Raw genomic sequence first — 17,224 nt, forward strand, 5'->3', positions numbered from 1 at the left:
TGTTGTTCTTATCAGACTGATGAAACCGTCATTTGAGGTATTGCCTTCTATTCGCCTTAAATATATTACTTGGAAAGTAGTAATTTTAATCTCCATCACTTCTGCATGTTGAGTCACTGAGTTCTGTTTTTTTAATTTCTAGCAGCTTTTCTACTTATTTCCTATGGATCCCTCTGCACAAGCTTGCATATGGACGGAAATTAATGTTCGTCATATTTGGCACATCCACATCAGTGAATTTTTCTATTGGGATATCGTGACAGGAATCCACCATGGGTGTAGACAGAGCCTGTAAGGTGGTTTGTTTCCTGTGGTCTGGACTTGATCACACAAAGACTAGTGGGGGAATCTAACATGGGTGTAGAGCCTGTAGATTCCTTCCATGTTTTTAGACCAAATGGTCCTTGAATGTTTTTTTGGTTTATCCTTTGAACACGACTAACCAGCATCAGTCCATGAAACTGCCTTTCCATACTGCTTCAGGATTCCATTGTGGGTGTAGAGCCTGTAAGGTGTTCTCTCCTGTTGTCTGAATACAAACATGCACAAATAAGTGGCGGAATCTAACATGGGTGTAGAGCCTATTAAGTTAGATTCCTTACCATGACAAAGTACGAAGACAGGCAGTTTTCCCCTTGTGCTTTTGCACTATCAATGAACCTCCTTTTTCTTAACCATTGCAGCAGATTGCTTCTCTGCTTTATTTCTAAGCAGGATCAACTATTTTTGCTGATACAGTGGTACCTTGGATTACGAGCATAATCCGTTCCAGGAGCATGCTCGTAATCCAAAATGCTCATTTATCAAAGCGAGTTTCCCCATAGGAAATAATGGAAACTCGCTTTGATAGGTTCCCACCCCCCACCCTCCCCCCGAGGCCAGCAGCGCTGCTCCCCCCCCCATGAGAACCGGCATTACTCCCCCCGAAGGCCCCCCCCCCCGCGAACCGGAAACCCCCCCCCTGCGATCCGCACCCCTCCGCCGCCATGGAGCACCCCCCTGCTGCGACCTGAGGTCCCCCCAACCCACCCGAACCCTCTTCTTACTTTGCTGTAGCCTCCGCAGCGGCACCGGCACCAGCATGTCCTGTGCGTGGTGCTGGTGCCTGAAGATCTGCTTCCTGTGCTGGAGTTCACGTTCGACGTGAGAGTTCACGTTCGACGTGAACTCTCAGGCCTTGAGCATGCGCACATGCTCAAGGCCCAGCACAGGAAGCAGATCTTCAGGCACCGGCACCACGCACAGGACGTGCTGGTGCCGCTGCGGAGTCTACAGCAAAGTAAGAAGAGGATTCGGGTGGGTTGGGGGGACCTCAGGTCGCGGCGTGGAGGTGCCCGATGGTGGAGGGGGGTGCGGATCGCGGGGGGGGAGGGTGCCGGTTCGCGGGGGTGGGGGGGCGCTCGCAAATCGAAGTGCACTTGGTTTCCGAGGCGCCGATTTTGCGAATGTTTTGCTCGTCTTGCAAAACACTCGCAAATCGGTGCACTCGGAAACCGAGGTACCACTGTATATGCCTTCCACTGTACCATCAATGTTCATACAGTACTTTCTAGGAGGCGCATACAAATACTTTCAAGTATTTTTCCCTACGTGTGTTTCTCCTATTGTTAATGGACATTATTCACAATGCCCTTTACTCCATATCATTTTTTATTCTAAAGGACCTGGAGGTTTGGAAGTGGCTGTAAGGGAGGAAGAGGCCACTACATTATTTTTAGGATGTTTTGTTCGTTTTCCCTCCAGTTATCTCAAAGAGTCTCTGGACCGAAGAATTCATGTCCATGGTCTAAAATATGAGAGTTGTGCTCTCGAATATCAGTGCGCACTTACCTAATCCTACTACATTATGACTCTAATTCTAGACCTGTTCCTGCTCAGCATGCTGTTCATATTTTCAGTTTTAATTTTATTCTGACAGCAAATGGATATGCTTTGATGCACTTATGCCGGGATTCTGTATAGGACGTCCGGGAGGGTCCATGTTGCAGACGCCGGTTACAGAACCGGGTTAGTGTAGACGCGGCCGCTACACTTATCATGGCAAGGGATCTCCCTGCCGCGTAGGTATAGTGGCTGCGGCCTGTCTCTCCCCCCCTCGACGATCGCTGGCAGGAGGGTGCCCAACCCTTCCTGCTGGAAGGCCGCCGCCGCCCCCGATCACCGGCAGAAAGGTGCCCAACCTTCCGGACCCCTCCTATGCTAACACCCTCCCCTCCGGACCTCCCTCCCACTAACCTTTAATCGTTGGCCAGCTGGACGGGTCTTCCTATTATCCGGCCTACAGGCCCGCCTCAAAATTAGGCGGGCCCTTCCTTTCCGATAAGCCTAAGGCCTGATTGGCCTTAGGCTTATTGGGGATGGGCCGGAAAGGGGCGGGTCCATCTCATTTCGATGAGGCAAACCTGCCGGCCAGCCAGATCGTCCTACTGTCCAGCCGGCAGGCCTGCCTCGTTAAAATGAGGCAGGCCCACCCCTTTCTGGCCCATCCATGATAAGTCTAAGACCTGATTGGCCTAGGCTCCTAGGGCACTGGTCTTTGACCTTAGGGCTGCCGCGTGAGCAGACTGCTGGGCACGATGGACCACTGGTCTGACCGAGCAGTGGCAGTTCTTATGACTCATTCTAAATGACCTGCAGATTAAAAAAAAGAAAATCACAAGATTTGTCTTAGTTGATGACCTTGTGTAATCTCATGCGACAACCATTTTCTAACTGTCTTGCAGTGTTAATTTTCCTTTTTCCTGGAACAGAAGAGTTTCAGGATGCTGCAGGGGAGCAGAGTGGTTGGTCTGTCGATTACTTTTTACCATTATGCTTCTATATTTCTGTAGGGAATATGCTAGTGTGCATTTCACCCTACTTTTAGTTACTTCAATGGGGTTACTTGTGAGAAAGATTCTTGCATGGTTTTCTGGTTTCCATTTCTTAAATTCATTCATAATACCTTGTCCTGAGTCTACGCTGTTTTATAGCTGGCCCTCTGGGATTCCACTTATGCATAGGCCACATGGTGTCCACAGTCCATGTTACCCCATTCGCATCTCAGTGGTCTCTAGCTTTTGACCTGTTATCCAAAAAGATCAGGGTCAGTTCACTACTTCAACAATTTCTTCAGTGTTGGCTGTGTCTGGTCACTCTCCATTGTGTACTTTTATGTGCAACACAGGTTTTTTTTTCCTCCTGGTTGCCTTTTCCTCTTGTGTTTTTTTGCTACTTATGACCATTTTCCATGGAGCACATCTATTGCTTCCCAGGCATATTCTTCTTAGCACCTCAACTTTTGGGGCATATTGCCTTTTTTCGTTGATTTAACTCATTATCAACTGTCTGGCACCTTCTTACCTTCAGCTGGGACGACTGGCTTAGAAATACTTTCTTCACTTGTTTGGGTACTTCATGGCTAACCTCTGTTACCCATGGTCCCTCTTCTATTGCAAAATAAGAGTGTACAGGAATTCATTGGCAAGGGATTGTTAATTTGTTTTTCCTGCTCACCTTCTTGGGTGCTCATGTTTTCATATGGCACTCATTTATTTACTACTCAAGGCCACTTCTATCATGGTGCATTCTCCATTCCTTATTTTTCCTAGGGTAAAATTATATATATTTTTGATTCCACATTTTCTAACATACTATTAACAGGCGACACTACTTTGAAGATTAAACTTCTTTTCTTTTAGAACTATGCTTTCATGGGCTCAGGTCCCAATTTTAGTAATGTACTTTAGTAACACTCTAACCTTACTAAGCTCCTCCTAAAAAAACAACCCCCCCCCAAGAAAACAAAAACATTTGACCAACTTTTTGTTTTTCCAAGGATCTTAAACAATTCTGTTCACTCTTTCCTTTTTAAGTCTTCAGGGATTTCGTGTTTACTGGCATATTGCTCGTGTCATATGCTTCTCCTTTCTGTTCTCTGCTGTTTCTCATTTAAAGCTTCTTACAAACAGACCAAGTGGACAGACCAGAGCAATCACTTAAGTAATATTGTTGGTAGAGTTATAGAGATACTTAAAGATGTAGTGGCTACAGATTTACTGTTTAACCATGATAGGTCTAGCCTTGCTTAAAGTGGAAATAGTTGACGGGGCACATAGAGTGCGTCGCATTAGAAGCCGAGTTGGCCCAAATATATTTAGGAAAACTTGATTGACCATGACACTACTGCAACAAAAATATCAGAAATGGTTATAGGTAATAGAAAAATAAGAACATAAGAATTTCCGCTGCTGGGTCAGACCAGTGGTCCATCATGCCCAGCAGTCTGCTCCCGCGGAGGCCCTTAGGTCAAAGACCTAACCTTACCTGTGTATGTTCTGGTTTAGCAAGAATACAGCAATACAGAAGGAGTTCCCCTTTTGCTCCTTGATCATCCAACAGTCCCATGGATTCCCTCACTGGTTTTCTGCTTCTGATGTACCTAAAGAACTTATGAGTTTTTTGCCTTTTTGGCAAGGTTCTCTTCATATTCTTTCTTAACTTTCTTTATCAATGCTTTGCATCTAACTTGCCAATGCTTTTGTCTCTTATTTTCTTCACTTGGATCCTTTTCCCATTCTTTAAAGGATGTTTTTTTGGCTCTAATAGCCTCTTTCACTTTACTTTTTAACCATGCCGGCTCTCGTTTCCTCTTCTTTCCACCTTTGCTAATATGTGGGATACATTTGGTCTGGGCTTCCACGATAGTATTTTTGAATAACATCCATGCCAGATTTACAGTCCTAACCTTTGCAATTGATCCTTTTAGCTTCTTTTTAACCATTTTCCTCATTTTATCAAAGTCTCCCTTTCGAAAATTAAATGCCTCTACAGCAGATTTCTTTTGCGATGTCATTCTAGGTATCAGCTTAAATTTGATCACGTTATGATCACTGTTTCCAAGCGGACCCAACACTGTTAACTTCTGTACTTTGCCTTGCATTCCACTAAGGACCAAACCTAAAATAGCTCTCCCTCTTGTCGGTTCCCGGTCCAGTTGAATTTTACCTCCCTAGCACTCCCTGATGTAACATTAAACCAGTCAATATTGGGATAATTGAAATCATTATACCAAATTGGAGGAGCACGATAATCACATAGAAAAATTAATAAGCCTGCTCCTAAATATATATGCATCCAAGGATTTCTGGCAGATGCTGTATACCTACAGAAACAAACAAAAAAAAAACAACAACCAAATAAACACCACCAGCTAACAAAAATCAAAAAAGGAACAATAAAAAGGAGTGGAGAAAAATCCTCAGGCTTCATGGGTTTTAAAAAAAACCCTCCACTCCCTCTATAAAGTGTCATCTCAGTTTGGGGTTAAAGATAGGTAACTTGCAACTGGTGTGTACTAAAGATATGTTCCAGCAGCTTATTCTGGGAAAACCCAGTAATGAAGCACAAACGCAACCCACTATGGGTGTGAAAGCAGTTGGTACAATGAAGGACTTATCCATTTCCCGGCAGAACGCCAAAGTCCATCTGAATAATGACTCAATCCAGGCTATCGCACGGGATCACAGCGTCCTTTCATAAAAACTACACAAATGCATTGAACCATAGGAGCAATGCTAATGTATAGGAATAAAATGAAAGTACAATAAAATGGAACGTAAATGCAAACCTGACAATATAAAAACTTGAAAGCATAAAAACAAAAAAACAGCGTGATTGATAATAAGAAGCATAGAGGGGCATAATCAAAAAAAATGTTTAAGTCCCCTTTTGGCCTAAGTCCCTAAACGTTGAAAGCAGAAGCAGGGAAAGTGTCCATAACCAAAACGAACGTCCTTGTTTTGATTATGGCCTGCCTCTACTAAACGCCCAGATCATCACTACGTCTAAAAGTACACCCCCACGAAGTCTACACTTTTTGGCCATAATGAACCAAAAAAACGCCTAAGCCCCAAACGTCCAACAGAAGGGCTTTTAGGCGAAGGAGGAGCAAGTCCTTCGCCTAAAAGCTGGATTCTATAACCGGTGTCTGTCAAAAACAACACCGGTTACAGAATCCCCCCCCCCTCACAATGATCCAGGCAGGAGTGTGCCCAAGCCCTCCTGCCATGTCGAACTGCGAAACCCCCCCCCCCCCCGACAACATCGGGGCAAGAGGGAGGCCAAGCCCTCTTGCCCCGTTGAACCGCGGCACCCCTGATGATATCGGGGCAAGAGGGAGCCCAAGCCCTCTTGCCCCTGCGATCGTGGCCCCCCCAACTCGATATGGCCAGGAGGGAACCCAAGCCCTCCTGGCCCCAGCGACCCCCCCCTCCGATTGAACGGGCCAGGAGAGAGCCCAAGCTCTCCTGGCCCCGGCGCCCCCTCCTCCGATTGAACGGGCCAGGAGAGAGCCCAAGCTCTCCTGGCCCCGGCGACCCCCCTCCGATTGAACGGGCCAGGAGAGAGCCCAAGCTCTCCTAGCCCCGACGACCCCCCTACTGGATTGGGCCAGGAGGGAGCCCAAGCTCCCCTGGTCCAGCGATCCCCCCACCCCCCACTACAATATGGGCAGGAGGGATCCCAGGCCCTCCTGCCCTCGACACAACCCCCCTCCCCCCAACGACTGGCTCCCCAGAACCCCCGATCGGACCCCCCGTGCCGACCTACGACCCCCCCCCCCCGGCCAACTCCACGACCCCCCCACTCCCACCTCTTCCCCGTACCTGAACGTTGGCCAGACAGACGGGTGCCAAGCCTGTCCGGCAGGCCAGCCGGGTCCAGAATGGGGCAGGATTGGCTCAGGCAGAAGAAACCCCACCCACAGGTGGGGCCTGAGGCGCCTGGGCCAATCAGCTTGGGCTCTCTCCTGGCCAGATCGAGTCGGGGGGGGGGGCACGATCGCCGGGGCAACAGGGCTCTCTCTTGCCCCGATATCGTCGGGGGTGCCGCAGCTGCCGCGGGGCTAGAGGGCTTGGGCTCCCTCTTGCCCCGATGTTGTATGTGTGTGGGGAGGTGATGCATCGCGGCAGGAGAGATGCCTCATCTCCCCTACCATGATGCCATCACTCCTCTACCCGAGCTGCCGCGACCCACGGCAGGAGAGATAGGGCATCTCTCCTGCCGCGGGTCGCGGCAGTTCGGATAGAGGAGTGATGGCATCGCGGTAGGGGAGATGAGGCATCTCTCCTGCCGCGATGCTTGCGGTGGGTAAGTTGCCGGGCCGCTGAACTAATGGCGCCAGCGGCCATCAGCTCAGCGGCCCCTTTTTCAGCACTCAGACTTGGTTTGACTTCGTCTAAGTCAAAAAGGTCTATGTGCCGACTAGGCAACCTGTTAATGTTTTGGTTATACCTGCTGTACGCCTAGGTGTAGGTCGGCCCACCTCCCGCCCACTGCCCGCCCTTTCCCCTCCTTTAAACACTCCTCTTTTCTCTCTGCGTTTAGTGGCAGTGGAAAGGCCTAAGCTGTTTTTAGATACGTCTAAAAACCAGTTTTGGTTATGGATACTTGGACGATCAGGCTTTTTGATTGTCCAAGTAGCCATTTAGGACACTTTTTAGACTTTTTTTTTTTTTTTTTAAATTATTAACCCCATACTATATAACTATTTCTAAGAATAAAACCTAAATGGCGAGCAAAACAGCAGGTCTTAAAACTAATGTGATACAAAATGTGAACACAGCAAGGAATGGATGTGATAAGGGACGCAGGTGAAATTACTAATGGGATAGATCATGAAAATAGCAGACTATCCAACAGAAGCTGTGAAATAAAACATATATGTGAAATGCTTTTATGCAAAGAACATACTGATCTCTGGCCGATGGTAAAGAGAAAATGTAAAAGTTATAGTGAACCAGTTACTTAAAATAGCGGGAGCCACACCGATATTAAAAAATGCTCTGTGAGGTGATAGGGAAACAACCGTACAGGTGGCCAAGAAAATTATAATATAACAAATCAAAATAGACCACTATGGTAACGGGTGCAAAATTACCATTGAAAATTAAATTGTAAATGATTTAAAAACAGAAAAGAACAGAAGAGTTTTTAGACGAAGAACCATGCCTAGGGAATAACAAAACCAATAGCAGAGACAATGAGAATGGATGCTGTAAATACAATCGTAAACGCACAGCTGCAAAATGCTTGTGAAAGCGCCTCATCCTAATGGAAAGAAAAAGATAAACTTACCTTGATCTGTATGCTGTCTTATGTGGCAAAAACATATGTAGCTAATAAAACAAAAAACTGACGGGCGGTCAAGGTCCTGAAGGCTACGAGTGTCAATGCCACAGCGCCCCGGATATTCAGTCAGTGCAGGGATGTTCAGGCAGAGGGGCTGGATGCTCTGGTACAGCCTTGACTGACAGCGGGTCTCCTGTACATGTTTCCTCTGTGGCCAATGCTGGGCAGAGTTGTTCTTCGAATTGCTCGGCACCCCGGCTGCTTGATCCTGGTGGCTCTGGACTGGCCCAGGCGCCTGTGGTACGCGGAACTGGTTCATCTTTTTGTGACAGATCCTCTTCCACTGCCCCTCTTGGCTGACCTTCTGTCTCAGGGTCCCATTCCAATGTTCGATCCGGGTCCCTTTTGTCTTACGGTTTGGCTCTTGATCGGTGACGCCTAGGTAAGAAAGGTTATTCAGTTAGTGAGTGATCTTCACTCTTGGGGCCACACAGGCTTTCCACTTCTCGAGCTTATGTGCATGTTTGGCGTATTTTTGAGGAGTGTTGTACTGTGTGTGGAGTGGTTTCCTTTTGTGCCTCTTTGCCTCACGTCTTGGAGTTCTTGCTGGATGGACTAGACAGGGGCCTGGCCTGGTCTCTCCGGGTTCAGCTTGTGGCCTTGTCCGCTTTTCACGGATTGCTGCAGGGTAGAAACATAGAAACATAGAAAGATGACGGCAGAAAAGGGCCAAGGCCCATCAAGTCTGCCCACTCTATAGACCCTCCCCTTAATATTATACAATGTTTTACCCTGACCCACTTAGGGATCCCACATGGGCGTCCCATTTATTCTTAAAATCTGGCACGCTGCTGGCCTCGATTACCTGTACTGGAAGCTTGTTCCATTGATCAATCACTCGCTCCGTGAAGAAATACTTCCTGGTGTCGCCGTGAAATTTTCCGCCCTTGAGTTTGAGCGGGTGCCCCCTTGTGGTTGAGGGGCCTCTGAGAAGGAAAATGTTATCTTCCACTTCTATACGTCCGGTGACGTATTTAAACGTCTCAATCATGTCTCCCCTCTCCCTGCGTTCCTCGAGAGTGTAGAGCTGCAAATTGTTTAGTCTTGCTTCGTACGAGAGACCTTTAAGCCCTGAGACCATTCTGGTGGCCATCCTTTGGACCGACTCGACCCTCTGCATGTCTTTGCGATAATGTGGCCTCCAGAATTGCACGCAGTATTCCAGATGAGGTCTCACCATGGTCCTGTATAATGGCATTATGACTGCAGGCTTTATGCTGACGAAACTTCTACGGATGCAACCCAGCATCTGTCTTGCCCTTGAGGAAGCCTTCTCCACCTGATTGGCAGATTTCATGTCTGCGCTAATGATTACTCCTAAATCTCGTTCTGCTGAAGTCCTGGTCAAAGTCTCCCCGTTCAAGGTATAAGTTCTGCATGGGTTTCTGCTACCCAGGTGCATGACCTTACACTTTCCAGCATTGAAGCCCAGCTGCCAGGTTGAGGACCAGCATTCCAATGTACGCAGGTCCTGCGCCATAATATCTTATAGATTGTCTTCGCTTACCATATTACATAGTTTGGCGTCGTCGGCGAATAATGTTACCTTACCTTGAAGCCCTTGAGTCAGATCTCCTATGAATATGTTGAAGAGGAGTGGACCCAAGACCGAGCCCTGCGGCACCCTGCTGGTCACCTCCGATGTCTCAGAGAAAGTACCGTTAACCATCACCCTCTGAAGTCTGCCACTCAGCCAATCATTGACCCATGCCGTCAGAGTCTCTCCTAACCCCATCGATTTCATCTTGTTTAACAGTCTGCGGTGTGGGACGCTGTCAAAAGCTTTACTGAAGTCCAGGTACACTATGTCTAGTGAATCTCCTTCGTCCAGTCTTTTTGTTACCCAGTCAAAGAAGCTGATGAGGTTTGATTGGCAGGACCTACCCTTGGTGAATCCATGTTGATTGGGGTCCCGTAGATTCCCTTCGTTCAAGACCGTGTCCAATTGGCGTTTGATCAGTGTTTCCATGAGTTTGCATACTATCGATGTCAGACTCACCGGTCTGTAATTTGCAGCCTCTGTCCTGCAACCCTTTTTGTGTAGAGGAACGACGTTAGCTGTTTTCCAGTCCAAGAGGACTGTCCCTGTACTCAGTGAGAGATTGAAGAGCACGGCTAACGGTTCTGCCAGGACATCACCTAACTCCCTGAGCACTCTGGGGTGCAGATTGTCCGGTCCCATGGCTTTGTCCACCTTGAGTTTTGTTAGCTCAAAGTAAACCCCGCTGGGTGTGAATTTAAAATTCCGAAACGGGTCTTTTGTGTTTGACTGTGGCTTCAATTGAGGGCCGGACCCTGGCGCCTCGCAGGTGAAGACCGAGCAGAAGTATTTGTTTAGTAGTTCGGCCTTTTCGGGATCCGATTCTGCGTAATTCCCATCCGTTTTTTTCAGGTGTACTATCCCGTCTGTGTTTTTTTTCCTGTCACTGATATACCGGAAAAAGGATTTGTCCCCTTTCTTAATGTTGTTTGCTAGAGTTTCTTCCACTCGAAGTTTGGCCTCCCTGACTGCCGTTTTGACCTCTGTGGACTTGATCCTGTGTAGCAGTTGATCTTCGCTTTTCCCCGTGCGTTTGAAGGAAGCAAATGCGTTTTTCTTCTCCTTAACGAGACGTGAGATCTCTGCGGTGAACCACTGGGGTTTGTCTTTTCTTCGCCGTTTGTGTGATGATTTTATGTAACGGCCGGTTGCCTCGTGTATGACAGATTTCAGGGATGACCACATATCCTCCACATTCCCTGTCTCAGTTTGGACCTGGAGCGCCTGATGGACGCCTGATGGACGAAGACTCCCATGCGTGCATGGATGCTGTAAATGGTAGGCGCTTACCATTTTTTTTTTTCCGGATGTGGTTCGCTTTTTGAGGGCGGCCAAATTGCTTCGGCCTCAGTGCAGCCTTATGTTCCAGCTGGGGATCTCAATCTGGTCCTGTCCATGCTTGTGTGCCGTCCTTTTGAGCCGCTGGGTTCCTGCTCATTGGAGGACCTTACTCTTGCAGAAGTCATTTTGGTAGCTATTACTTCTGCGAGGTGCGTTTCTGAGCTGCAGGCTTTCTCTTGTAGGCCTCCCTTCCTGGCGCTTCCTAGGGAGCGTGTTGTGCTGCGTCCTGTTCCTTTCTGCCGAAGTTGTGTTTGCTTTTTCATGTCAATCAGTCCATGGTCCTCCCAGTCTTGGGTTGTTGGGAGGGCTTTTTGGAGCAGAGGCAGTTGCGCAAGTTGGATGTCTTGTGTTCAGCGGATCCAGGACTTATGGAAATTGGATCATTTTTTGGTCCTCTTAGCGGGCCCTCTTAAGGGGGATGGTACTTCCAAGGCTACCATTGTGTTGTGGATCAAGGAGACCATCGTTTCTGCGTATCTTCTTCAGAAGAAGTCTGTTCCGGAATTTCTCAAGACTCATTCCACTCAGGATCAGGCAGCTTCTTGGGCTGAGTCTTTGCTTGTGTGCCTCCAGTGGATATTTATAAAGCTGCGGTTTGGTTTCCTCTGCATTCCTTTGTGCGACATTACCGTGTGGATGTTCAAGCACGTTGGAACATGGTGTTCGGTGAGCATGTTCTGGTGGCGATCCTCTGGGGGTCCCACCCATGATGGATACTACTTTGGTACGTCCCATCAGTGAAGCTGTACTGATCTGGAGAGGTGCTAAAGTAGGAGAAATTAGGTTCTTACCTGCTAATTTTCTTTCTTCTAGACTCTCCAGACCAGTACAGCATCCCACCCTGTCTGTCTGTCTGTTCTTACGGTTTTCGCATGGAGTGGGATTTTTCTGCAGGTTCTAGTATTTTTCTAGAGCTGGGGAGATCACAAGAACAGCGGCTTTGGCTCAGCTGGCATAGCTGGCGAGCTGTGGAGACCATTGCTGAAGGGGCTTCTCTCGGCATCTTCCAACAGTATTGCTCTGTGTTCATTGTTACTCCTGTTTTGGAGTGATGTTACTGTTATAATTAGCAATGTTTAGTCCTGATTGGCTATTTGGCAGACTGGTCAGTTTAGGGGGAAGCACTGCTACTTGTATTGCAACCAAAGGTTTTTGTCTCAGTCTCCCCTGCTGGTCATGATGAGGTATTATTCATTAGTGAAGCTATATCCAGTCTGGAGAGTCTAAAAGAAAGAAAATTAGCAGGTAAGAACCTAATCTCTCCTTTTCTTTGTGTACAGTGTGCTTTGTGTAGTTTAATTTTGTGAATACCATTAGGTCAGGGGTGTCCAATGTCGGTCCTCGAGGGCCGCAATCCAGTCGGGTTTTCAGGATTTCCCCAATGAATATGCATGAGATCTATTAGCATACAATGAAAGCAGTGCATGCAAATAGACCTCATGTATATTCATTGGGGAAATCCTGAAAATCCGACTGGACTGCGGCCCTCGAGGACCGACATTGGACACCGCTGCATTAGGTGCTTGGACCCATGCTCCTACAACATCTTTATAAACGATCTGGACATTGGTACGACGAGTGAGGTGATTAAATTTGCGGACGATACAAAGTTATTCAGAGTAGTGAAGACTTAGGGGGATTGTGAAGATCTGCAACGTGACATAATCAAGCTCGAGAAATGGGCATCGACATGGCAAATGAGGTTCAATGTGGAGAAATGTAAAGTGATGCATGTCGGTAACAAAAATCTTATGCACGAATACAGGATGTCTGGGGCGGTACTTGGAGAGACCTCCCAGGAAAGAGACTTGGGAGTTCTGATCGACAAGTCGATGAAGCCGTCCGTGCAATGCACGGCAGCAGCGAAAAGGGCAAACAGAATGCTAGGAATGATTAAGAAGGGGATCACGAACAGATCAGAGAAGGTTATCATGCCGCTGTATCGGGCTATGCTGCGCTCTCATCTGGAGTACTGTGTCCAGCACTGGTCGCCATACATGAAGAAGGACACGGTACTACTCGAAAGGGTCCAGAGAAGAGCGACTAAAATGGTTAAGGGGCTGGAGGAGTTGCTGTACAGTGAGAGATTGGAGAAACTGGGCATCTTCTCACTTGAAAAGAGGAGACTGAGAGGGAACATGATCGAAACATTCAAAGTACTGAAGGGAATAGACTTAGCAGATAAAGACAGATTGTTCACCCTCTCCAAGGTAAGGAGAACGAGAGGGCACTCTCTAAAGTTGAAAGGGGATAGATTCCGTACAAACGTGAGGAAGTTCTTCACCCAGAGAGTGGTAGAAAACTGGAACGCTCTTCCAGAGTCTGTTATAGGGGAAAACACTCTCCAGGGATTCAAGACAAAATTGGACAAGTTCCTGCTAAACTGGAACGTACGCAGGTGAGGCTGGACTCATTTAGAGCACTGGTCTTTGACCTGGGGGCCACCAAGTGAGCGGACTGCTGGGCACGATGGACCACTCGTCTGACCCAGCAGCGGCAAGTCTTATGTTCTTATGTATTGTTAATAAGATCATATTGTGTGTATATGAAAAATTAATGGAAGAAATTGCATTACAATTAGTACTGTTGTTATGGAGCAGGGTCTAGGGCGGAGCAGGGGTACTCGGTTGATATTTGTTAGACGGGGGTACTTGGCTTGAAGAGAAACACTGCTGTAGACCACTGCCTTCTCCTTGATACACTGTCCTCACTTGGATTCCAGGACCCCATTCTCTCCTGGTTCTCTTTATCTCTCTCACATCACACCTTTAATGTATGCAATGGTGGATCCTCCTCCACTGTTCTGCCACTATCGATCAGAGTACCCCAGGGCTCTATCCTGGGACCTCTTCTTTTCTCCATCTATACTCATTCCCTTGGTGCTCTGATCTTCTCGCATATTTTTTGATATTGCCTCTGTGCTGATGACTCCCAGATCTACCTCTCTATACCTGAAATCTCTACAGGAATCCAAGCCTGAGTCTAAGCTTGCTTGTCTGACATTTTTGCCTGAATGTCCTGCTGTTACCTAAAACTAAACACGGCCAATATTGAACTACTTATCCTTTCTCCCAAACATACATTTCATCTCCTCCCATTCTCTATCTCAATGGATAACACTCTCATCCTTGTCTCGTCAGCTCACAACTTTGGTGTCATCTTTGACTCTTCTCTGTATAAATCCAACAGACTGCCAGAACTTGTCACTTCTTGCTACTACTACTACTAATTATTTCTATAGCGATAACATCACTAAAATCCAACCTTTGCTCTCTGAGCACACTATCAAAACCCTTATCCATTCCTTCATCACCTTCTCACTGGCCTCCTGTGTAATCATCTCTCTCCCCTTCAATCTGTTCAGAATGCTGCTGCATGACTTATATCACCCCTCTCCTCTAGTCATTTCACTGGCTCCCTATCCACTTCCGCATAGAGTTCAAACTCCTCTTATTGACCTAAAAGTATATTCACTCTTTAGCTCCTCAATATCTCTCCTCTCTTGTCTCTCCCTACACTCCTCCCCGGGAACTTAGTTCATTAAGCAAATCTCTCTTATCTGAACCATTCTCTTATCCCAGGATAAGCAGGCAGGTATTCTCACTAGTGGGTGATGTCATCCGACAGAGCCCCGATACGGACGTCTCACAAGCATGTCTTGCTTGAAGAAACTTAGAAGTTTCGAGATGCCCGCACCGCGCATGCGCCAGTGCCTTTCCGCCCGATGGTCCGGGCGTGTCTCCTCAGTTCTTTTTCTTCCGCGGAGCTGAGAAGTCTGTCTTCAATTTCGCGCCCATTGAATCTCTTTTTGCCTTCTGTTTTTGCCGCGGGTTGAGTTCTTTTGGCTCTCCTGTGCATTTGTTTCTTTCTTTGATTTCTTTTAAAAAAAAAATAAATTTTTTTCTTCCGACATTGGGTCGGCCGCGTGGCTGGGGCCCCGCGCCTTTGACCTTGCGGCGGAGCATTTCCGGCCTATGTCCCGGCCGATCACCAGTTTTAAAAAGTGTAGCAAGTGCCAGCGCGCAATTTCGCTCACGGACCTTCATCGACGCTGCTTACAGTGTCTGGGACCGGATCACTTCCCGAAATCGTGCCGGCCTTGCTCCACGTTAACAGCGAGAGTGTTTAAGTGCCGCTGTCTGCTGTGGGAGTCCATGTTCAAGATGGAAGCTTCATTGGATCCGTCTGCTTCGACATCGACATCGACTGGTGCTTCGACTTCATCGGCGAAGCCCTCTGCCTCCCCGGCTGCTTCGGGCCTTCTGAAGCCGGCATCGTTCACGCCAGTTTCGGCCTCGACTTCGGCGCCGGTGCCTTCCTCCGTCTCCTCGGAGCAGGTATCGGCCCCTACAGTTCCACCGGTTGTGCTTAAAGTGCCGAAGGCTGGCAAGCAGAAGCACGCGGCACCGAAAGAGCGCGGAGACCGTGCGGAAGGGCCCCCTTTTGGTGTGGATCCCTCCATATCGGCTTCGTTGCGGTCCATACTGGAGGCTCAGTTTGTGGAACTCATGACCACCATGGGACCCCGGCTGATTGCCTCGATCCAGGGTGACCTCTCCGTTCCGGTTCCGAGGGGCGGACCGCCCCCTCCTCCGCCGCCGCGCCGCACGACCTTGTTGCTCGGCGAGGAGGAGCGGCGAGCGGTGTCCGGGTCCTCGAGGCGGTCCTCGGTTAGTGCTATGCCTCCTTTCCGATTCCCTCGAGGAAGGCCTCCCTTAGTGATATGCCTCCCTTGGAGCCTATCCTCTCGAGGAAAGCTTTGTTTAGTGATTTGCCTCCATTGGAACCTGTGACCCCGCCCCATGACACTGTGTGGCGTCCACCTTCGAGGCCTCCCAGTCCTGGGCATAGCAGAAAGCAGGACGAGTTCTTCCGGACTCCCTATCAAGCATGGGTGGCGTCGGGGGAGGCACCAGCTCTTCCGCCTCTTCGTTCGACGGCCTCGAGTCCGATCTGCTCCTTGGAGGCTTCTGATCAGGTTTCTCACAGACGGGCTCGATCCCCTTCCAGGCATCGTGAGGGGCATCGATCCAGACACTCCTCGAGGCATTCCTCTCGACACTCGACCGTCTCGCCTCAGAAGAAATTGCCTCGGTTGGGATATGCTGCTTCGGCTGGGTCTCCTCCTCCGGGCCCGGAGTTCGAGGACCCCGAGGTTTTCTACTCACCCTGTTGCTCACAGGCCTCTATGGAGCCCGAAGCCTCGTCTTCTTCTAGCCCTTCTCGTAAACCGGCGACGGCGGACCATCTGTCTTTTTCCTCATTTCTCAGACAGATGGCGGATGACATGGACATTACTCTCGATGCTGGGTCTCGATACTCCAAGGAGTACCTCGACACCATGCACTTGCCTCGTCCTCCAGCCGAGTCCTTGTGCCTCCCTCTGCACAAGCTCCTCGACCAGACCTTCATGAGGTGCTTTGAGTCTCCTTACTCTATCCCTGCGGTCCCTGGGAAATTGGATGCTCGGTACCGCATGGTGCATCATAAGGGCTTTGAGGGTCCTCAGCTTTCTCATCAGTCCCTCCTGGTCGAATCCTCGCTCAAGCGGTCTCATCCTGGCCAGGTCTATGCTTCAGTGCCTCCGGGACGCGAGGGCAGAACCATGGATAAGTTTGGTCGACGCATCTATCAGAATTCGATGATGACGTCCCGAGTTCTGAATTACAATTTCCACTTCGCCGCCTACTTGGAATTTTTTCTGCCTGTGCTTCGGAAATTCACACCATACATCGAGTCCCAGGCTCGGTTTGAGTTTGAGGAAGTGGTTGCTTCGCTGTCCCAGCTTCGTCTTCAGTTGATGCAATCTGCCTATGATGCTTTCGAGCTCTCGGCCCGAGCGGCAGCCTGTTCTGTGGCGATGCGCCGGTTGGCCTGGTTGCGGACCATTGACATGGACCCGAACCTTCAGGACCGCCTGGCAAACGTTCCGTGTGCTGGGGCGGATCTTTTTGACGAATCCATCGAGGCAGTCACGAAGAAATTGTCCGATCATGAAAAGTCCTTCCAGTCCATTCTTAGGCCGAAGCCTAAGCCTCAACAGTCTCGACCCTCTCGTCCACCATTGATTTACCAGCGGCGTTATCAACCGAGACAAACTCCGCCTGCGAGGCAACCGGCAAAGCGGCAACCTCCTCAGAAGGGTCAACCAAAGTCTCAGTTGCCTACTGTCCC

General features: G+C 48.8%; 1 protein-coding gene across 2 annotated transcripts in view; it reads left to right on the forward strand.

The window, feature by feature from the left end:
* SMCHD1 (structural maintenance of chromosomes flexible hinge domain containing 1) overlaps positions 1 to 17,224 on the forward strand; it is a 719,028-nt gene that overhangs the window by 64,094 nt on the left and 637,710 nt on the right. The gene's annotated exons all lie outside the window — the stretch shown is intronic.

Source organism: Geotrypetes seraphini, chromosome 2 (assembly GCF_902459505.1).
Source record: "Geotrypetes seraphini chromosome 2, aGeoSer1.1, whole genome shotgun sequence".
NCBI classification, from domain to species: domain Eukaryota; kingdom Metazoa; phylum Chordata; class Amphibia; order Gymnophiona; family Dermophiidae; genus Geotrypetes; species Geotrypetes seraphini.